Genomic DNA, 23,659 nt, shown 5'->3' on the forward strand with positions numbered 1-23,659 from the left:
TCCTTTCAAGATCGTGTATGGTGTTGACATGGTGTTCCTGACATCTCTCACAGTCCCAGTTCTTAAACTTCTACAGGAAGCTGGCAGCAAGGAAGATCATTTACAACGAAGAATAAACCAAATGATCCATTTACAGTAGATGAGAGAGGAAGTTTTTTAGAATACCTTCAGGCTGCAAGAGAGAACCAAGAAAATCTATGATCAGAAGGTAAAGGCGGACAAATTTTAGATTGAAGACATAGTGTTGAAATGGTATGCTAGAAATGAGGACAAAGGCAAGCACGACAAGTTCGAGAATTTTTGGAAGGGACCATTTAGAATTGCTGCATGTTGGGGTCAAAATGCTTTTCTGCTGAAAGAAATGAACAGGTAAGATTGTCCGTGAGAGCCGATCAATGGTTGACTACTGAAATGGTATTATCTTTGAGATATTTTCTACTGTCACATATATCACTATACATACCATCTTATTTCCTACATCATAAATTGTGTACTATCATCATTCATTCAGTTTGGGGCCCGAAGTGAAGGCTATAAAACTGATATCAGTTTTTGGTTATTTAGTGTGGATTATTTGAGTCAGTTTCCAATTTTGTAATTGAGTCAGTTTTGAGTCAAGATATTGGTTTTGGTTTGCTGAAGTTATTGACTACATTTAGCCCAATGGAAGAGGCACTGTCTGCTTTCCAGAGATCTGTAGTTCTTGGAACCTCTCAGGAGCTACCATCCCCATTGGAGCCAATGTTAGTGTCGGTATATTCATCCCTCCATCAGTGATCAAAATTCTCTTTTTTCATGCATTCTAGGTGTCTTATCCAATCAGTTGCATTCCATTAGGATCATGGATCATCTGATGGTAGTGGCTCATTATCAAATTTCCCTCATGGTCTTTACCTGATGGCCTATTTTTACAAGTTCAGGTCATTTATAGCCTTCTTTTGTCATTACATTTGCAAAAACCATTTTTAGGGTTTTAGGTCTCATTAGGTCTAGGGTTTGATACCATAGTCATGTAAAAGCTCAATAATGGTCAGTAGGCATATGAGGAGTTCTAATAAGGTCTCAACATCAAAATTTCAATAATGATAAACTCAGTAATTGACTTTTTCTCAAAACCCTGTTTTGAGGAAAAATAGATTTTTTATGTTCTATGTATAAAAATTTCATGTAATTTTAATCTTCCTATATGTAATAAGTTCAGAATTGCTACCCTTGGTCACCTTGCCAATTCCAGCCACTGCAAGAAAAAATACAAGAATCAAAGCATCAATTTTTCAAATGATTAAGAAAAGTCAATTTCAATGGAAAAACAGAGTCAAAACAAAAAGTTACTTTAACGTTAGAAAAGTGGGTTTGAGATGAGTGAAAAATTAAAGTCACTCATATTTAAAAATTGCAAAGGGTCCTCTTGGTCATTTCATTATGCAAATTTACTCTTGGAGAGTCAAAAATCGTGATTTGGAGCAAGAGAGGTAAAAGTCCTGTTTTTAAGGCAACTTGGCCTGGCGCTGCATATCAAAGGTAGTGCGCTGCGCATCAAAGGCAGAACCACAGTGTAAAATTGAACGGGCGCTACGCATCAGTCCAACTTGCTCCAAATCATCCCAAATTGTGCCAAATTACTCAACAAACTTCAAATTTGCTACATTTTCCCTCTACAAGTAAGTACTCATCTTCCTAAGGTTGAAATTGAAGTCACTTGGTGTTTCTCATAGATCTTGCATGTGAAGAATGGAACCCTAGTTTCTCTTCATTGTTGCCATCCAATTATCAAATTTTCATCCCACCTTCACAAAAATTTCATCAAACCCATTTTCACTCTTTATCTATCCTAACACACTTGATTCATCACATTTTTTCATACCCCACTCCCCTAAAGAAAAAATTTCCTTCACCAAACCCTAAATCCCTCATTAAACCCTAATCTCCCAAAATCATCTCTTTCACTTCCCAATTTCATCTCCCAAAGGTAAAATCTCTTCATACTCATCACTATTGTCCTATTTCATCACCATTTTTCATCATACCTTCATTCCATCATTTTCCATAAAACAAGCACAATGGCAAGAAACAGTGACTCAAGCTATGAGCAAGAAACACAAAGTGATAGTTTAGGAGACAAAAATTTGCAACCTAGGAAACATCACAAGGGTGGGAAGATCATCAGAGAGGAGCCTATTAGTATTGCTTAACTTCTTACTTGTCCTCTTGCCACCACTTGTTTCAAATACCAATCTTGCTTTGAGTTTTGTGAGATGGTAGAGAGGGTCAGGTATCATCATGAATTGGCTAGGCAATTTGTCATCAACATGGAGGACAATATGGCACAACTTGCTGGCATCAACTTCACTATTTCACCAGCCATTATTGCAGAAGAAACTAAGATGCCAGATGTGGGGGAAAGATGGAATAAGAGACAAAATATCATCAAACAGAACTATGAACCCTACATTAAAACTAGATATCATAGCCAATTGGGCAAGGTGTTTCCTTTCAAGTTTTTGGAGGACTGGTATGTGCCATTAATGAAATTCATCATTAAATACTTCACATGTGAGGGAAGGTTCTCCCGAATCTATGCTTATCATATCAGGTTGCTTATGCATTTTACTAGGGTGAGAATGATGAGCATACCATACTTCATTTGCAAAAACATAGATAGGATGACTATAATTGCAAAGAGGAAACCCTACCCATAGCAGCTCAATAGCATATATCACTTTTCTATCATCAAAATTGTTGTTTTGCACCAGTTGACTCAGTTGGGAGTGCCATGGGAAACCTTCATTGCCCATGAGATTTTCAAGGGACCTCAAATATTTATAGAACCTCAAGAGGAAGCTGGACCTTTCGGGCAACAAAGAGAAGATGAAAGCAAAACTGAAGAGGCTCACATTCCTATTTTTATCACTTATGAAAAGGGGACAAGAAGACTTTTTGCAGCAACAAAATTAGTATTATCTCCACCAAGGGTGGAAGGGGTCTCGTTCTCTTCACCAGACAACAGGAAAATGTTATCTTCACCTGGGGTGAAATGGGATTTGCCTTATTCTTCAGCAGAGCAGGTATAGGATAGACGAAAGAAACCATTGTGTGATGAAGGGCCTTCTAAAGGTCAAGAGAGAGACTTTATTTTGATTCAAGAGGAGGGCATGATTTGATTTCCCAAAATTCAAGGCTCAAGGAGGTCATTAGAGAACAAGAAGCTGATATCAATGCATTATCCATCAACATTGAGAGGGCTAAGTCGATTATTAAATACCTTGAGCAAAAAAACAAGAAATTGGAGGATAAATATATGATCATGGAGCTGCAAACTATTAGGGAAAATCGACAAATGGCAAAAAGGAGGAAAGTCAAGCTAACTTCACTAGAGCAAGAAATAGAGGCTAACCGAGAATCATGGTTGGAAAAAGTGAATGTCCACCTTGAGAAGCTTCTTGACAAGGCTAATAAGGAGAAGAAAATTTTGAGGCACATGGCCTATCACTATTTGGCCCAGAACAAAATTTGTAAGGCAAGAATAAGAAGACAAAAAACCAAGCCAGGGAAAGCCTTAAAGGCCAAGAAAGAGCAAGACAAACTTAGAATCTTGTTTGAAGCTTCCTTGGCTCAGCAAAGTAGTTGATCATCTTGCCTCATGCCAATTTTGAGCAAATTTTGAGAACTTTTTGTCATTTTCAAATTTTTAATTGCAAAACACAGGGATTTTCCTCTGATGCGCAAAACCACTGGCGCTGCGCATTGAGATGGTAGGGAATTTTGAAGAATGGCTTACATTTTTGGATTTTTCATGAAAAAATATGAAAACCCAGAAAATTTCATGAATTTTGGAGGTGGTTTTGGTCACTAAAAGGGAAAAAAACACCTCAAAATCGCCCTTTCTGCCACTTTTTGGACCCACAAGAAGCAGTGTTGGGAGAACTAATTTTTGGAGGGGCAAATGGACACCACATTCAAAAATTCCACTTGTCCTAGAAATTAGACAGATAGACATTTCCAACAAGCCAACTTGGAGAAAATTTGGTGAAGGGGAAAGCCTCAAAATCTAGCTGGGAAAAGGCGTTGCGCATCAGGCAGATGGTGTTGCGCATCAAGCACAATTTGCTCAATTTTGCTCAAAACTCAAAATTTTCGCCTAGTTTTTTCTCAATTTGACTTTTTATCTCTCATGGTCAAACTCATGATGTAAATTGATGTAAATTGATGTTCTTTGATGTAAAAATGATCAAAATTGACTCTAGGAGGTAGATACATCATGTATAGGTGGTTTTGAACTGAATGAATCAGTTTCCATAGTTTTAGAGGCAAGCTGTTCCACTGCTTATTTTTCAGTTCTTAGTTCAGATTTTGTTGAAACAGCTTCTAAACTCATGGATTCGACCCCCAAAGGCTAGCGTGGGTGGTTTTTTTCCTATATCTAGTACTTTCTTAGTCATTTGTCAAGGTTGGACTCTTGTGAATGATTTGAGCATTATTGTACATTCATCTTTGCAGTTTGGCAAGGAAATAGACCAGGGTTTGCAGCATTTTATGGGATTCTTGTGGCAAGGTGATTTAGTATTGTTTTTCCTTCTATGATTCAAGTTTACATGTGTTTATGTGTGCCATCATCTCTCTCTTTTCAACTTAACTAAATGAATCAAGTATAAAGGTGGAAATCATTGATGTTGCAGTGCTCTACCTTAGGGTTTATTTGGTTTTACATGTTTTCAACTATTTGAAGAGGATTTCTGATATTTTCATGCCCTCTCCAACTCCTCACTAGTCTTAAGACTCTCCATTTCACTTAATTCAAAGTACTAAAGCATTTGCTTACCTCACCCCATAGAAACCTCTGCATGACTGAGTTCATTTCCCAGACCCAAAACTGCCTTTCACATTTGATCCAGCAAACCAACATAAAACTCAATCAAACTCCTCTGAGCATATACCTAGCCTAAAATTAGCTTTTACATCAGTCATCTCAAGCCTCATTTGCTATATTTTCTTGAGATTGACAAGGAGAGAGCCCTCTCCCAACATGGTAGGGCTAGCTACCAGGTTAAGTGTGGTTTGATGTTACCCTAGACCTACCTTTCTCAGCCTGAGGTAGATTTAGGAATAATAGATTGTTTATTGCCCTTTGTTTCTGATTACCCTTTTTTCCTCATTTAAATCTCAGTCTAAGAATTCTTAATTTCTCTCTCACCCCGATTCAAACCATTCCACCTCTCTGATCCAAAACTTGCACTTTACTCTGCTAGCTTGCCCTATGGATATTCCTTTAATGAATTGACCCAATTCTGTTGTCCATTCATTGACTCCATAGCCCAATGGCCTAGAGACCTCATTCTATCCATCTGTTCCAAGAATCCCACCACCCAACCTTCAATAAAAATCAAAAACCCCATGAACATTTAGAACTAGCCTAAAATCCTAGTAAACAAAGCTAAATCACATAGAGAGAGCCCTCTCTAAGACATAGGTTGGCTAGAGCCTATGCTTAAATGATTGGTTTGTGGTTACCTTGGTCCTTTCCTTCTTCAGATAACTTCTAGGGGAAAGTTCTAAGTGATAACACCAGGAATATGACTTTGAATTCATTGTGAACCAGGATGATTGAATGCAGGACCGGATCATCTATCACGCATTGAAACTCAAGAAGAGCCTACTAATTTTGAGGAAGGACTGCCTGATGCGTAGCTCTTTGCAATGTGCATCGTGGACCGTCACTTTGAAGATATTATACACTTCCTGATGACAGGAACAACTCCAAAAGGATATACAAGTTAACAGAAGAAGGAACTGGTGGTACACGCGACATACTTTTCTATCATTGCCGGTCACTTGTACAAAATGGGATCAGATCAAATATTGCGACGTTATGTGCCAAATTTTGAACAAAAAAACATCCTCACCGAGGCTAATGGAGGAGCCGTGGGAGGTCATTATGCAAGAAAAGCAACAGTGCAAAAGATTCTACGCGCTAGGTTGTGGTGGCTGACGTTGCATAAAGATTCACAAGAATATTGTAGGGCATGCGATGCATGTCAAAGGAGTGGTGTGCCATCGCAGAGGTTTGAGCTACCTCTAAATCCATAGGTGATGTTACAACCATTTGAAAAGTGGGAAATTGACTTTGTGGGACCAATTTAGCCTCTAGGAAATAAGATGGATGCGTGGTACATCATCACCAAGATTGAGTATTTAACCATATGGGCAAGGGCATAGCCTATGAAGGGCTGTACAGGCACAACAGTAGAAAAGTTCATTTTTTAGTATGTACTAACAAGGTTTGGGTGTCCAAAGATTTTGATGAACGATCGCAATACACATTTTCTTAATGAAACGATCAGCGCGTTGATGGAGGAATTTTAGGTTTACCATCAGAAAAGTACGCCTTATCATCTGTAGGCTAATGGGATGATGGAAGTGTTTAATAAAATATTGGAGAGCGCACTAATAAAGGTTTTCAATGTTGAAATAAATGACTGGGATGTGCGCGTACCCGCGGTGCTATGGGCTTATAGAACAACTTGCAAGAAGCTGATTGGACAAACACCATTCAGGCTAGCTTATGGCATAGAAGCTATGATGTCGATGGAATACATTGTACCTAGTCTGCGCATAGTGGAATTCATAGGAATGGTAGATCACGGAGCCCTAGAGGAGAGGTTCGCACAACTAACATAGCTTGAAGAGGATAGATTTCTAGCTGGATTCCATCAATAAGTTCAAAAGGAGCGCTAAAAGGCATGGCACGACATGCACATCAAACTGCGCACCTTCAAGGTAAATGATTTAGTTTTATTATATGAGAGAAAGTTTGATAAATTTCCAGGAAAATTTAGGATGCATTAGTTGGGGCCATATGTCATCAAGGAGATTACCGACGGTGGAGGAGTTCAGTTGGTAAAATTAAATGGATAACACTTCCCAGGAAAGGTGAATTGAATATAAATCAAAGTAGGATACCATAACCTACTTTTACTATCAATTTGCAGAAGCTCAATACACATGAAAATAATTTGGGGAAAGCCTTAGCTAAAAGCCCCACACTATTGTATTGTCATACAGGTGCAAATACATAGGAATTATACAAAGCCTTAGCTCTCACAGCTAGACAACACTCAGTACAATCCTCATAGATGCTCAAAGGAAAACTTGGCTTCTCTCAAGCCTTCCTCTCTACCCTCCAAGCTCCTATTTCCTTGCGTTGTTCCTCTGGGATGATTCACCTTCAACCAAGTGGAAAACTCATTAACCAAGTGGATGATTCTGATATCACACACTGTTAGAACTACAATCCTCAAGGAATGATGCCTTGACTGTGTTGGCATTATGATTCAGGTTTGGTGCTATGGCACAGGTGTTGTACTTGATGGAAACTCTCTCAAGTGGGAAATCTCTGTTCAGGCTCTCAAAATGATGGAAAATAAGGGGTATACAGGTACACCGTTCAAAAGATGTGGGCCCGCAGGCACGCCATTCACCAAGTGTGGTCATGTCCGCAGGTTATCCGAACAGAAGGTGCGGACCCCAGTCCTCTCACTCCAATGCAAAGAAAGCACACACACGTGGGAATTCTTATGTCTGGCTCATGGTATTTAGCCCGATGTTCATGATACTATGGTTTTGGCCCATGGTATAAGATCTAAATTATTGAACCCCGGTTTGGATCCCTTGTATTGGTTTTCGATGGTTTTGTCCCATGGTGTGAATAAGGGCTTGCCTATAAAAAGGAAAGGAGATCACTTGGCTAGTCACTTGTGAAATTTGAATATCTTACGATCTGAAATTTTGGGTAATCGGTTTAAAAAGCTAGATCTATATCAAGGTGAAATCTGAAAAGTGTAAGGTAGATCTGTTGATAGGTCGTGATCTCTTGGGCACGTGATCAGATCTGTGGATCTGACAGTCTGTGGTACATTGGAGGACTGTTAATTTGGCCCTATTTGGAGGTCCGCAGGTGATCCACAGCTCAGGTGCGGAGGTACGCAGCGCAGCAGAAGGTTCAGGTGTGGAGGTACGCAGCGCAGGAGAAGGTGCAGGTGCGGAGGTACGCAGCGCGGCAGAAGGTGCAGGTGCGGGGGTACGTAGAGAAACAGAAGGATCAGGTGTGGAGGTTTGCTGTTGGGCAGACAGTGCAGGTGCGGATCTGGCCAGAGGTACGCAGTTCAGCAAAAGGGCTAGATGCGGAGGTACGTAGAGCATAAGAAGGATCAGGTGTGGATCTACGCAGTCTAGACACAGAAGAACTGTGGATATTCGCAGGCTTCTATTGGTGAAGTTGCGGACCCCTTTTGAAATAATTGTTGGCTGCCTTTTATCTATTGCTGCAAAGTTCTGGGTTTAGATTACTGGTATTGCTTTTCTGTTTACAACATTCTGAGAAGTTGGATGATTCATTGGTTGATTGTATAAGGAGATTGGTTGATTCACATGTACTTGATGATTTGATGTTCTTGGATCCAGTATGAAAATTAATGAAACATGGTCCTTAAAGAAGTAGAAGAGCTAAGGGGGTTGTAGCTCCCTTCCAGGAGAGACTGGAAAACGGAGAGGGTTGTAGCTCTCTGCAGATTGCAGCCTGCATACTGGTAAAGGACGGCACCAGTACAAAATCATTGTAAAAGAAGTTTCTAATTGAAAGAAGATAGAGACATATTGCAGCAGGTGGTTTTCACCCACATTGGGTTTCCACCTTATATCTGGTGTTCCTTGGTGTGAATATCTGTTTTTCCTGTTCTTGCTCATTATTATATGGTACTGACATACAAACTAATGATCAATATATGAAGAATAAATTAAAGTATAAATCTGGAAGATATATTGAAAATAATTTGATAATACTGATTCACCCCCCCCCCCTTCTCAGTATTATTTCCAACAATTGGTATCAGAGCTAGGTCCTTCTGAAGAAGCTTGATCGCTTGGAGGAAGATCCATCATCATGAGCAACTACGAGAGAGAAGCATCTATCAGGCCACCGATCTTTGATGGGACAAACTTCATATATTGGAAGGTAAGAGTTACTGCCTATCTTCAATCACTTGGTACAGAAGTCTGGGATATCATAGATATAGGGTACACTTTTCCTTCAGCAACTCCTACAGATCTGGCTAAGAAGAAGAAATATGAAACAAATGCAAAAGCAGTCAATACCCTATTAGGATGCCTATCTCAATTAGAATTTGTCAAGGTAATGCAGTATAAATCCGCAAAAGAAATATGGGACAAGATTGTTCTGAGCTATGAAGGAGATGAACAGGTAAAATGAGCAAAACTTCAAACCCTCAGGATTCAGTATGATTATCTCGAAATGTACAATGATGAAAGTGTGGCTAACTATTTCCTTCGTGTAGATGAGATTGTTAATTGTATGAAAAACTTGGGTGAAGAAATAAAAGAGGCTGTTGTGGTTGAAAAAGTTCTAAGATCTTTGTCCCCTAGGTTTGAATCTAAAGTTTCAGCAATAGAAGAAAAGGAGAATCTACGAAACCTTACCATGTCACAGCTACACAGGATTCTAACTGCTTATGAAAAGAGGAAAGGAGGACCATCAGACAGGAGAGAAGCAACTTTCAAGGCTTCATGCAAAGGAGACTACTATGAGTTAGGACATGCGTCAGAAGAGGAAGAAGAATCAAATTTTGTAAAAAACCTTCAACGGGGTACTAGAAGATTCAAAGGTAAGTTACCTTTCAAATTTTTTTCTTGTGGGAGAGTCGGTCACTATGCTGCCAAATGTCCTCATAAGGGTAAAACTGATAAAGGGAAGGAACTTGTTAGATGGAACAAGAAACAAAATGGAACTAAGAAAAGTTACTACACTCATGAAGATACTGATGGTCTTTCAAATAGTGATGAAGATGAACGAGGTAATAACTATAAAATTTTAATGGCTTTTGAAGATGATGATTACATGGATGCTATAGATGTGGATGGCTTTTATGAAGAGATTTCTAGACTCAAAACATGTTTAGAAGAAAAGAATGTGATTATTGATACTCTACAATTCCAACTTGATGAAAAAGAAAAATTTCTTGAGAAGTTAGAATGTGAAATTGTTGGCCTTAGAAAAGAAATTGAGAAAACAAAGGCTCTTAATCTTAAATTTGTTAAAGGATCTGAAACTCTGGATGAGATTATCAATGTACTGTGTTCTCCACTAATCAAGACAGGTCTGGGGTATAATGGAGAAGCATCTCAAGAATCCACCTCAAAGAGTTATCTCAATGCAGCAAGGAGGAATGAGCAAAAGCCCAATGGAGATCACCAGGTAAAATATGGACGAATTACATCAAGAATAAACAAAGACTACCAGGTAAATCAGGGGAAATCCACCTTAAGGATGAACAAAAGCTACAACCAGCCACAGGTAAAATCTTATCAATTTGCCTCAAGAATGGATGACAATAGAAACTACAATCATTTGGCAGGTAGATTTGATAATCACAGAAGTTTCTTCAATGGCCAATGTTTCTCTTGCCATAACTTTGGCCACAAAGTTGCTCAATGTGTTGCCTATAAAACAATCATGACTAGAGAAGCTCAAAAACAAAGAAGTATGACTAGGATCACGAAAAGGACCTATAACAACTTTTCGGCCCTTGAAAATGAAATTGAATGTTCTATTTGTAATAACTTTGGTCATGAAGATTCTGAATGTAGGAGCAGGTTTTGGCAGACAAAGGAACAAGCCTCAAGTACCAGAACATGGAGAATAAAGGAACCACAACCAGAAAGATGTGGGATAGCTTTTTATGCAGAAGGACAAGAAAATCGATGGTACATCGACAATGGATGTTCGAAACATATGACAGGTGATAAAGAAAAACTTGAATCATATAGTGCTTTAGAAAAGGGAAAGAAAGTTTCTTTTGGAAATGATACCCCTGCAGTCATAAAAGGAAGAGGCACTGCTCAGTTGAAAGAAAAGGTCAAAGCTAGAAATTTTTTGTATGTTGATGGCTTGAAGCATAATCTACTGAGTGCCAATCAGATGTGCGATCAAGGAACCGAGGTAATATTTCGATCAAATGGATGTAGTGTTCGTGATCTTGATACAGGAAAAAAAGTGATCAAAGGCAGAAGAAATCCAAATAATTTATACATATTTGAAGAAGGACAACAACAATGCTATTTGAGCAAGGATGATGAACATTGGCTATGGCACCGAAGGTTGGGCCATCTAAGCTTTTCACAAATAAGGAAAACATGCAAATATCAGGCAGTTCGTGGTCTTCCAGATATCAAAATTCCAGACAACACCATATGCAAATCATGTCAGTTTGGTAAGCAAACCAGAACTAACTTCCCTGAGAAGGAAGGATCAGCCAGCAAGCCTCTTGAACTAGTCCATATAGATGTATGTGGTCCATTTAGGACAAGGTCACCTCGAGGAGAAGAATACTTTATATTATTCATTGACGACTTCTCCAGGATGGTTTGGTTAGGACTTATGAAACACAAAGACGAAGCATTTGAAAAATTCAAATATTTCAAAGCCTTGGCTGAAAACGAATCAGATCACAAAATTAAGTGCCTCAGGTCTAACAGAGGTGGGGAGTTTACCTCAAATGAATTTTTTGATTTCTGTGAAGAACATGGAATAAGAAGGGAATTCTCTATAGCTAGGACTCCTCAGCAAAATGGAGTGGTGGAAAGGATGAACAGAACGGTTCAACAAATGGCTCATGCTATGCTTGATGAGTCTGGAACTCCCGCAACCTTCTGGGGTGAAGCTGCATTTTCTGCGGTTGTTATTCTCAACAAAACAAACGTCCGAGTGAACAGCACTCAAACTCCTCATGAACTCTGGTATGGTGAGACTCATTCGGTAAAACATTTCAAAATTTGTGGAAGCAAATGCTATATTAAGAATAATGATGAACAGCTTGGCAAACTTGAACCTAGAGCAGATGAAGGCATTCTTCTTGGTTATTCTCCCCATAGCAAAGCATATAAGTGTTACAATAAAAGACTTGGAAGAATTGTTGACAGCATTGATGTGGTGGTTGATGAAAAAGGAAACATTTCTAGGCAAGTAAATTATGAAAATATCGAAGAGGATGAAGACTACCCTCCAAATCAGACTGAAGATGAAGAAGAACCTCAAGAGGCACCAGAGGAACAGACAAGGATAGAAGAGAAGACTCCATCCAGGTATGTTCAAAAGAATCATCCAGAATCTCAAATCTTGTGGCAAAAGGAGGCAGGCGTACAAACAAGAAGAACAATTGTAGAAGCTTCAAACTATTTGGCATTACTCTCCTCCACTGAACCACAAAATGTAAGAGAGGCATGCAAATATGAATGTTGGGTCAAGGCAATGGATGAAGAACTTGAGCAGATCGAAAAGAACAACACTTGGGAGTTGGTTCCTAGACCAAAAGATAAGAATGTCATAGGGACAAAATGGGTCTTCAAAAATAAGTTGAATGAAAATGGGGAAGTAATTAGAAACAAGGCCAGACTTGTTTGTAAAGGGTATGCTCAATAAGAAGGAATAGACTTTGAAGAAAATTTTTCTCCTGTTGCAAGACTTGAGGCCATCCGAATGTTCCTTACTCTCTCAAGCTTTCAGAAGTTCAAAGTATTTCAAATGGACGTGAAATCAGCCTTTCTGAATGGAGACTTAGAAGAAGAAGTATACATTGAGCAGCCAGATGGTTTCATCCTTGGGAATGATCCAAATCTTGTATGCAGACTGAAAAAGGCTCTCTATGGTCTTAAACAAGCTCCAAGGGCTTGGTACTACCGTCTGGACAAATATCTTCATCAACAAGGTTTTTCAAAAGGATCAGCAGATAGCAATCTTTATAAAAAAATTGAAAAGGAAAAATTGCTAATACTTGTTGTGTATGTATATGATATTATCTTTGGCAGCAATGAAGAAGCTATGAGTCAAAGCTTTGCCTTGGTGATGCAGAAAGAATTCGAAATGGCTTTGCTTGGAGAACTGACATATTTTCTTGGATTGCAAATCCAATAAAATGAAGACAGTATCTTTTTGTCTCAAACCAAGTATCTCAAGCAGATCTTGAAGAAATATGGCATGGAAGATGCAAAACCAGTATGTACCCCCATGGTTACAGGATGTAGCCTCAGTGCAAATGATGAATCAGCAATAGTGCATCAGCCAACTTATAGATCTATGATTGGAAGTCTACTTTATTTGACAGGTACCCGACCAGACATCATGCATGCAGTGGGAATAGTTGGAAGATTTCAGGCAAATCCAAAGGAAACTCATCTTCAGGCAGTGAAGAGAATTTTCAAGTATCTTCAAGGAACTCAAAACTATGGCTTATCGTATCCTAGAAATACAGATCTCACCCTTCATGCTTATACTGATGCAGATTGGGCTGGAAGTGTGGATGACAGAAAGAGCACAAGTGGTGGTGCATTCTTTATGGGTTCCAGATTAGTATCCTGGTTCAGCAAGAAACAGAGTTCGATTGCTTTATCTACCGCTGAAGCGAAATATGTGGCTACCGCATCTTGCTGCACTCAACTCCTTTGGATGATGCAAACCTTGCAGGATTTTCAGATCACTTGTACACCACCTATCTCCATCTTATGTGATAATACAAGTGCTATCAGTATTTCAAAGAACCCAGTCATGCATTCAAAGACCAAGCATATACCTATCAAATATCATTTTCTTCGGGAACAAGTGCTTGAACAAAAGGTCAAGTTGGAGTATGTTCCTTCTAAGGAACAAGTTACTAATATACTCACCAAACCTCTGCCTAGGGAGACCTTCGAATACCTCAGGAAAAAGCTGGGGGTTGTTGATGCATCATGTTGTTGTTGAATCTCATCTGTTTCAGAGATTGTTGGTTGTACGCGAGTTTCAAATGGGGTAGAAGCGTACATTCGTTGGTTTATGGATTGGTCGAAGATCGAATGGCACAGGTTCAGGGGGAGCATATATTCTTCTAATAATGCATTGTTGGCATTATGGTAGAATATCTTGGAGGAGAAAGTACAGAAGGAGAACATGGATGCTGATTTGAATATTGCTGCTAATATGTCTCTATCTCTTTTGTCAAGGTCATTTATGGTGTATGGTGGATTATGGTTCTTCTTGAAGAAAGTTTCTTTTGCAGATCTGGTTTATAGTCAGGGGGAGCGTGATCAGCAGAGTAGAGACTTCAGCATGTTCTCAGGGGGAGCATAACCCTTTGCCCTTGATGTCAAAGGGGGAGAATGACTTTGAGGATCTTGGGAATGCCATCAAGTCCAAAGGGGGAGATTGTTGGCATTATGATTCAGGTTTGGTGCTATGGCACAGGTGTTGTACTTGATGGCAACTCTCTCAAGTGGGAAATCTCTGTTCAGGCTCTCAAAATGATGGAAAATAAGGGGTACGTAGGTACACCATTCAAAATGTGCGGGCCCATAGGCATGCCATTCACCAAGTGCGGTCATGTCCGCAGGTTATCCGAACAGAAGGTGCGGACCCCAGTCCTCTCTCTCCAATGCAGAGAAAGCGCGCACATGTGGGAATTCTTATGTCTGGCTCATGGTATTTAGCCCGATGTTCATGATCCTATGGTCTTGGCCTGCGGTATAAGATCTAAATTATTGAACCCCGGTTTAGATCCCTTGTATTGGTTTTCGATGGTTTTGTCCCATGGTGTGAATAAGGGCTTGCCTATAAAAAGGAAAGGAGATCACTTGGCTAGTCACTTGTGAAATTTGAATATCTTACGATCTGAAATTTTGGGTAATCGGTTTAAAAAGCTAGATCTATATCAAGGTGAAATCTGAAAAGTGTAAGGTAGATCTATTGATAGGTTGTGATCTCTTGGGCGCGTGATCAGATTTGTGGATCTGACAGTCTGTGGCACATTGGAGGACTATTAATTTGGCCCTATTTGGAGGTCCGCAGGCAATCCATAGCCAAGGTGTGGAGGTACGCAGCACAACAAAAGGTTCAGGTGCGGAGGTACGCAGCACAGGAGAAGGTGCAGGTGCGGAGGTATGCAGTGCGGCAGAAGGTGCAGGTGCGGGGGTACGCAGAGAAATAGAAGGATCAGGTGTGGAGGTTCGTTGTTGGGCAGACAGTGCAGGTGCGGATGTGGGCAGAGGTACGCAGTTCAGCAGAAGGGCTAGATGCGGAGGTGCACAGAGCATAAGAAGGATAAGGTGCGGATCTGCACAGTCTAGACACAGAAGAACTGCGGATATTTGCAGGCTTCTATTGGTGAAGTTGCGGACCCCTCTTGAAATAATTATTGGCTACCTTTTATCTATTGTTGCAGAGTTCTGGGTTTAGATTACTGGTATTTCTTTTCTGTTTATAGCATTCTGAGAAGTTGGATGATTCATTGGTTGATTGTATAAGGAGATTGGTTGATTCACATGTACTTGATGATTTGATGTTCTTGGATCCAGTCTGAAAATTAATGAAACATGGTCCTTAAAGAAGTAGAAGAGCTAAGGGGGTTGTAGCTCCCTTCCAGGAGAGACTGGAAAATAAGAGAGGTTTGTAGCTCTCTGCAGGTTGCAGCCTACGTACTAGTAAAGGACGACACCAGTACAAAATCATTGTAAAATAAGTTTCTAATTCAAAGAAGATAGAGACATATTGCAGCAGGTGGTTTTCACCCACATTGGGTTTCCACCTTATATCTAGTGTTCCTTGGTGTGATTATTTGTTTTTCTTGTTCTTGCTCATTATTATATGGTACTGACATACAAACTAATGATCAATATCTGAAGAATAAATTAGAGTATAAATCTGGAAGATATATTGAAAAGAATTTGATAATAGTGATTCACCCCCCCCCCAGTGTTACTTCCAACAGACTGCATGCAAGAGTTCTTTATAAGAAAACACATGCAAATGATAGTACACTATCCTTGACTTTAATCTCAACTGGGTCTTTCTTAGAATAGACATGCATGAGTTTCTGATGAGGGAATCTTAAGTTAACTGGAGTAGCACTAGTTGAGTGCATGCATGCATGAACTGACTGTTAACTCACCATTAGTTCCTTAAATAGTTTGTAACTAATTTAACTAGACTTAACTCAATAAACTAAGTTAACTAATTACAACTCAAATATATCTTAATCTTATCTCCTTAATTTAAGGGATAACTCTTGCATGACTTCAGAAGGACTTCTAACTTGAATTTCTCCAACTAATTAAGTCAAAATAACTTAATTAATTATTTCCGAGTAGTTGTTAAGACTAAATTCAATTTTAATTCACAATTTAATTCGAGGACAAATTAAATTGAAATATTCTTGTTGCCATATTTCAACACTCCCTCTCAACAAGAAAGAGATCATCTGCCACCCTGATCCTGTCTCTATGGAACTCAAATTTACACTTTGACAATGCCTTTGTCAAAATGTCAGCATCTTTCTCCTCTATCGAAATATACTACAACAACATGATCCTCTCAACATGTGAAAATCCACAGGAAACAAATCTTACCTTATGCTTCTCCACACTACCATTAGTAGCTTGCTTTACCTTGTAAAGCCAATGTGAACTCGTAACTGACTTGTTCTCTGGTCTCAGAACCATGTCCAAAACACTGTTACGAACTATGGAGTCATACTCCTCCACCATAGCATCAACCCAAATCGGCTGCTGCACTGCTTCCTCAAAGGAAGATGGCTTGGTCCCAACACATTCCCCAACAAGGGCCACGTATCCAGTGTACCTCTCAAGTGACCTCCTCTGTCTGCGCTGAGAAGATGGTGCTCCCACATTCTCTCTCGCATCCTTCAAAAATATGTTAGCTTCTCTTATGCACTTCCATCCATCTCTGGAAGACTCTGCTTGAGTGGATGTCTCCACTCCTGGAACCTCTGCATGTTGCTACTCTACATTAGTTTGAGGCTCCTCCTCCTTAGGAAACAACAGTTCCTCCACAGCCTGTAGTTAGAGCTCCCTCTCAAGGGAAACTCACATGGCCTTCTGCTCATCAAACTTCAGATCTCTGTGAACCACTATTCTCCAACTGGTAGAAAAGTACACCCAATAGTTGTGAGGTGTATCAGTGTACCCCACAAATATCCCCAACTCTTCTGTCAACTCAAGCTTCTTCCCTGCATCCTTTCTGACATGGCAATATACCGATGAGCCAAAGATCCTAAAGTGACCCACATCTAGTCTCTTACTATAGAAGGCTTCCTCTGGTGTTGTCATCCCAAGTATGCGATGTAGGCTTCTATTCTGCAAATAGACCACTGTGTTGCATGCCTCAGCCCACAAGTGAAGTGGTAGGCCTTGGTCATGCAGCATTGCCCGTGCTTCCCTTACAATAGTTCTGTTCTTCCTCTCAACCACCCCATTCTATTGTGGGTTATGAGGTGCCGTCAACTCTCACTTAATTCCTTCCGCTGCACAGAAGTCCTTAGACTCTTGAGATACATATTCTCCACCATTGTTGCTTCTCAAGGCCTTGATCTTCTTCCTTGACTCTTTCTCGACCAAAGCTTTGAACTCACAAAACTTTGTGAAAGTTTGGTCCTTCTGCATGAGATAAATCCAGCATTTACGAGAATAATCATCAATGAAAATCACATAATACCTTTGCTTCATTATGGATGCCATCAAGAATGGTCCACACACATCAGTATGAACTCACTCTAAGATAGCCTTCACTTGACTGTCTCAATCATGAAAGGAATATTTGGTGTACTTTCCCAAGGTACAACCTTTGCATGTGTCAACTTGATCAAGTTTACCTTTGGGAAGTCTTGTATATATCTGTTGCATTATCTTCAAAGCTCCATGATGAAAATGGCCCAACTGCCTATGCCAAAACTCGCCAATGTCTTGGCTTTGTACCAATTCTACTTTCATACTCAATGCTGCACAAGCATCTACCTCTAGTTTATATAGATTCTTCACCCAAATCCCTATCCTCTTGGTATGACCCGTGGCTATGTGTCTTAGGAACGCCTTTCCTTTACTGAAGACAACATTGTAGCCTTTATTCTCCAACATCATGAATGATACCAAGTTCTTCTTCAGTCCAGGCACATACTTCATATCTGTCAATGTGATAGGAGCTCCATGCTCCCTCTGAAAAGCAACTGTGCCCACTCCTGAAACACTATAACTTTCATCATCACCCATCTCTATGCGCATCTTGAGGTCTTTCTCCTCCAAGGCACTGAATAAATTTTTATCACCGGACATGTGGAATGAGGCTCCACTGTCAAGATACCAGAGACAACCCATCATCGATGACACCATGCATGCGATGAGGATAAAGTCCATTTTGAACTGAGATTCCAATGCCTCACCTTCTGATCCTTCCGAGGATCCCTTTTTGGACTTCTTCGATGGGAAATTAGTCACATAATGTCCCATCTTGTGACAATTAAAGCATCTTACTTTAGACATGTCACCCTTCTTCCCTCCATGAGAAGAATTCAATTTGAAATAGGAAGCCTTCCCCTTCCCTTTCCTTGCCTTACTTGCTAAGGCTAGATTTTCTTCATCATCATCCTTGGATGAAGAACCATCTCGTATGCTCCTCCTGATCTCCTCCTGCATAAGATACAGCCACAATAATTCCAAATCCGATAGTTTCTCCCTTCCATTCATAGAGTCCTGGTAGCTATTCCAACTCTTTGGAAGGCCAAGGAGAGTGAGGCTCACCATATCATCATCAGCAGTAGTTATTCCCACACTACCAAGCTCATCTCTACAGGTGGTGAGCTTGTTCAGATATGTGGAAATAGTATTACCCTTCTCCATCTTGATTCTTAGAAGCTTATCCTTGAGCGCCAATTTCCTATGGTTGCTACTATTCTGGTAGAGGTCCTTTAATGTCTTCCACATTGAAAATGGAGTATCCTTCCCATGGAGACTCGAGACAATATGGTCTCAAACTCCTGCAAGGATGATCCATCTTACCTTCGCCACACACTTCTTCCACTCAGCCAAATCTTGTGCATTAGTTTAAGTTGGCTTTGGGATTTCTTGATCAATGAATTCCTTCAAGCCATTGTATTCTAATACAACCTCCATTCTATCTTTCCATGCTATGTAATTCAAGCTACCTTCCAAGGCATACTCAAGTCTCAAGCCATAGAATGCCATTGGCCAACCTTGAAGTATGATATGAATTTGATTTGCACCTGCAACCCCAAACTTCAAACTTCGAATTATCTTCTGAGTGTACTGCTCACAGCTTTGATACCATGTAGAAAATTCTCTACAAATCCTGCTCTGATACCATGTAGAAAATCTGGTGGTTGGTTAACCCGATAATGCAATATAAATCAAAGTAGAATACTAGAACCTACTTCTACTATCTATTTGTGAAAGCTTAAAGATCAAGCTGAACAATATAACCAGAAGAAGAAGAATCAATTGCACAATACACATGAAAATACTTTGGGAAAAGCGTCAGCTAAAAACCCCACACTATTGTATTATCATATAGGATGAAATACATAGGAATTATACAAAGCCTTAGCTCTCACAGCTACCTAGCTCTCAGTACAATCCTCACATATGCTCACAGGTAAACTTGGCTTCTCTCAAGCCTTCCTCTCTACCCTCCAAGCTCCTATTTCCTTGTGTTGTTCGTCTGGGATGACTCACCTTCAACCAAATGGAAAACTCATTAACCAAGTGGATGATTCTAATCTCACACACTGTCAGAACTGCACAATCCTCAAGGAATGATGCCTTGACTGCATGCATGAGTTTTCTTTATAAGAAAACACATGCAACTGATAGTACACTTTCCTTGACTTTAATCTCAACTGGATCTTTCTCAGAATAGACATGCATGAGTTTTTGATGAGGGAATCTTCAGTTAACTAGAGTAGCACTAGTTGAGTGCATGCGTGCATCAACTGACTGTTAACTCACCATTAGTTCCTCAAACAGTTTGGAACTAATTTAACTTAACTTAACTTAGTAAACTGAGTTAACTAATTACAACTCAAATATAACTCAATCTTATCTCCTTAATTTAAGGAATAACTCTTGCATGACTTCAGAAAGACTTCTAACTTGAATTTCTCCAATTAATTAAGTCAAAATAACGTAATTAATTATTTCCAAGTAGTTGTTAAGACTAAATTCGATTTTAATTCACTATTTAATTCAAGGAAAAAATAAATTGGAATATTCTTGTTTCCATATTTCAACATAGTTTGCAAGAAACACAGCAGAAAATGCAGGTAGATAGTGTGGGGCCAGGACGGAGCAGATGGTCGAGCAGGTGAAGCAAGCAAAAACACAGTGCACCGCCAAAGTCACAGTGGTACAGGTGGAGTTGGGAGGTCTTCACGACAAGATTTTCATGCCAGCAGAGTGACTCAAAGGGTGAGTCACCATGTTTTTGTTGGGGGCCTGTTTGGAACGGGTACCCCTAGAGTCAATTTTAGGGTCAAAAGCCCAAGTTTTGGGGCAAAAAGCCCAAATTTTGTATGGAAGAATGTAAATTCTCCACATTTTGTGGTCGCAGAGCGTGAATATGTAAATATTCATTAGGGGTTTCCACCCTTATTTTGTGTAAGTCATGTCAGCTTTAGAGATATACCCATGGTCCGTGGACCATGGGATTATATAAAAAGAATTCCTAGAAGAGTCTCTTAGTAGTTCAGTTCAGTAGATCATGGATGAGTCGTTAATGTAATGTGTCTGTGAGAGCTAATAGCGAAGATTCTTAGCGTAGGAAGAGGCTCTGCAACTGAGTGCACGGAGGCCTAGGGTAGAAGCCCACAGCTGAGTGCGTAAACACCTGCAGCTGCGTGTGCAGGGTAGTCAAAGTCTGTATTGGAAATTTGGATTATCAATAAAGAGAAGTATTCTGGAATTACATGTGTATTTTACTTCTGTTAATTGCATGTGATTATGTTATGTAGAACATTGGGTTTATGTTTTAATGCTATTCTGATGCGCGAATATATATGTTTCTCTTTGTTATATGAACACAATTAAAGATATATATGTACACGAAGATAATCATAATTACAGGTTAAGACTGTACGAAACTAAGATAATCTGAGTAAATACAGAGGTAAGAGTAATTATACAGGCATGTAAGTGCCTGATCTATCTATTTAGGGTACGCGAAGGACAGTTGTAGACCTTCGTAGAGGATAGTCATAGACCTTCATAGAGGACAGTCGTAGACCTCCGCGAAGGACTCCAAGACGATTAACAAAGGTGTATCCATAAGCCCTAAAGGGCTTATCGATCTGTGCGAAGGTAGAGTAAAGATCCAAAAACAAAATCACTACCATCTCAGGGTGAGGAAGCTTGGTTCTTGCATCCCCCCATACTGCTTCAGGTGTGACTTCATTCTGCGCTCTGTGGATTGATGCCAAAAGGGCCAATAGTCTAGGGATTTGTTCGGCTGACTAACGCTAAACCTGGGTTAGGGCCCATCAAGCCAATAGATATCTAATTGGTAAGGCAAGGGTTCCCGCGAATACCTCATCCATCCACACCACCTCCACATTCACCTCCACAACATACACCTTCGCCCACACCACCACCATTCAATATGTTGAACACGATGAAGTTTTTCGCTTTCAAGGGCTTAGGAAATGAGGACCCGAACAGGTTTTGGTTTGTTGTGAAGGACGTGTGGACAACACAAAATATTACAAATGATCATATGAAAAAAGTGCAGTTGGTTACTGCTCTACAAGATCGTGCATTGACGTGGTACATTAAGTACTGCACTAATAACCTGATGGCATCATTAGCGGACACTCAGACTGCTCTAAACAAGGAGTTCGATAGGCATAAGTCTGAAACACAATCAGTAGTGGGATTCAAGGAAATTGTGATAAGGATTGGTGAAACACCCTGGGAATTGGATCAACAATTGAAGTGTGGAATCCATGAAGCCAATATGAATCTCATAGGCAGTCAGCATCGAGATTGGTTTATAACCATGCTCCTACCCCACTTAAGAATTGCCTCGTGACATCAAAAGATAGGGACTCAGGCAGAAGCACTGGAAATCACAATGAGGTTACATGAGACACCTATCCAGGACGCGACGTTGGGAGTTCAACAGATTCATGCGGAGTTGTAGAATCTCTACTTAGATTTTCAAATCTTGAAAAAGGAGAAAGCAGCTTGGCCCGAGGTGCGTGAAGAAGTTTGGTGCCTCAAGTGTAAGAACCAGGGGCATGAAAAGGATCATTGCCTCGTGTTTGAAAATTATATGGCAGGAGGAGGGCCAATGCCCCTGAGGCTAAAAGCTCAAGCTGGACTAAGTACAAGGCTGGCATTATGGTGTGATATTTGTCAAGTAGTAGGAAAACATGTAACAGACAATCGTCACTTACTGCAAAAAGTTGTATAGACGCCACAACAGTTATTCTGCAACTTCTGTAAATTGGTAGGCCATGATAGTGTAACTATCATAGCTATGAGTTAATGATGGAAAGAACACCCGTGTATCAGATGCAAATAGAAACTCAGCCTCTGGATCAAGGCATAAGGGGAATGCACAGAAGATATCAAGGACGTGAAAGAGGCCTAGGAGGAGGACGGCCTGGTAGAGGTCGAGAGAAAGTTATTTTCTATAATTTCAGAGTGCCAGGACACTTTGTGCTAGAGTGCACAAGCCAGACACGATTGTCATGTTGGTATTGTACTCAGTTTGACCACGCGATATAGGAATGCCCTATACTTATAGCTAAGATGCAGAAGAAGAAGGTGCAACCTCAGCAACCTACCTAGAATCTACAGATGATGAGGGTTGAGCCCCATGAAGAAGATCCCACTATGAATATTATGTTGCGAAGTAGGATGATGATTGGTGAAGATAAAGGGAAGCAACCTAAAGAAAGTGAGTGGGTTCACAAGGCTCCAGAAAAGGAGGTGGGATTTGATTTGGAGTGCGTGAGGGAAACATTCGTGAAAGCAAAGAAAAGCTTCATTGAGGCCTCTACCTTAGGAATTCAGGATAATTTATTTGAAGAAGTTGACCCATCTATGCTTACCACCTTTTTGGAGGCTTGTATGAAGCTGCTGCACAACAGAAGGGTTGTGAAAGGGTTACAAGAATTGATAAATAGGTGTGTTAGTAAGGAAACTGCTCCTTAAGGGCACCGCGCAGTCAAAAAGATAGGAAAACACAAGATGAGAATAGAGCATGAGATGAGGCTCGTGCACAAATAGGAGAGTATGAAATGGACCGGGACATTTTGGATCTAGCGTTAGATATGAATGTTTTGCCTAAACAGACATAAGAAAGAATGGGGAGACCTGCGTTGCAGTGGTCTCCGATTCAATTAAGAATGGAAAACCAATAGAAGAATATCCCTATGGGAAGATTGGATGGAGTAACAGTAGACATAGAAGGCGCGATCACATTGGCTGATTTCAAAGTGATCAAGATTGTTGATGACAACAATCCATACCCCGCGCTCCTTGGAATTGATTGGGCTATTGACATGAATGGAGTAATCAATCTGAAGGAGCAAAAAATGTCATTTGAGAGGAAATCACTTTGCATTGTAGTACCCTTGGACCTTTTAGAAGGGTCACACTATACTGAACCGATCTGCAATTATGAGGAAAGTGACGATGATTTGGATCAAATCTAAAAAATAATGGCATGAGATTAATATTGGGTTAGTCTGACTACTGATGGACACATTACATGGGACCTCAAAAGTTCCTGTACATCAGATTCAAATGAGGAATTGGA

The sequence above is a fragment of the Pinus tabuliformis genome, chromosome 3_2, assembly GCF_031772625.1.
Source record: "Pinus tabuliformis cultivar Carrire ecotype Pingquan chromosome 3_2, CPIR1, whole genome shotgun sequence".
Classification (NCBI taxonomy): Eukaryota; Viridiplantae; Streptophyta; class Pinopsida; order Pinales; family Pinaceae; genus Pinus; species Pinus tabuliformis.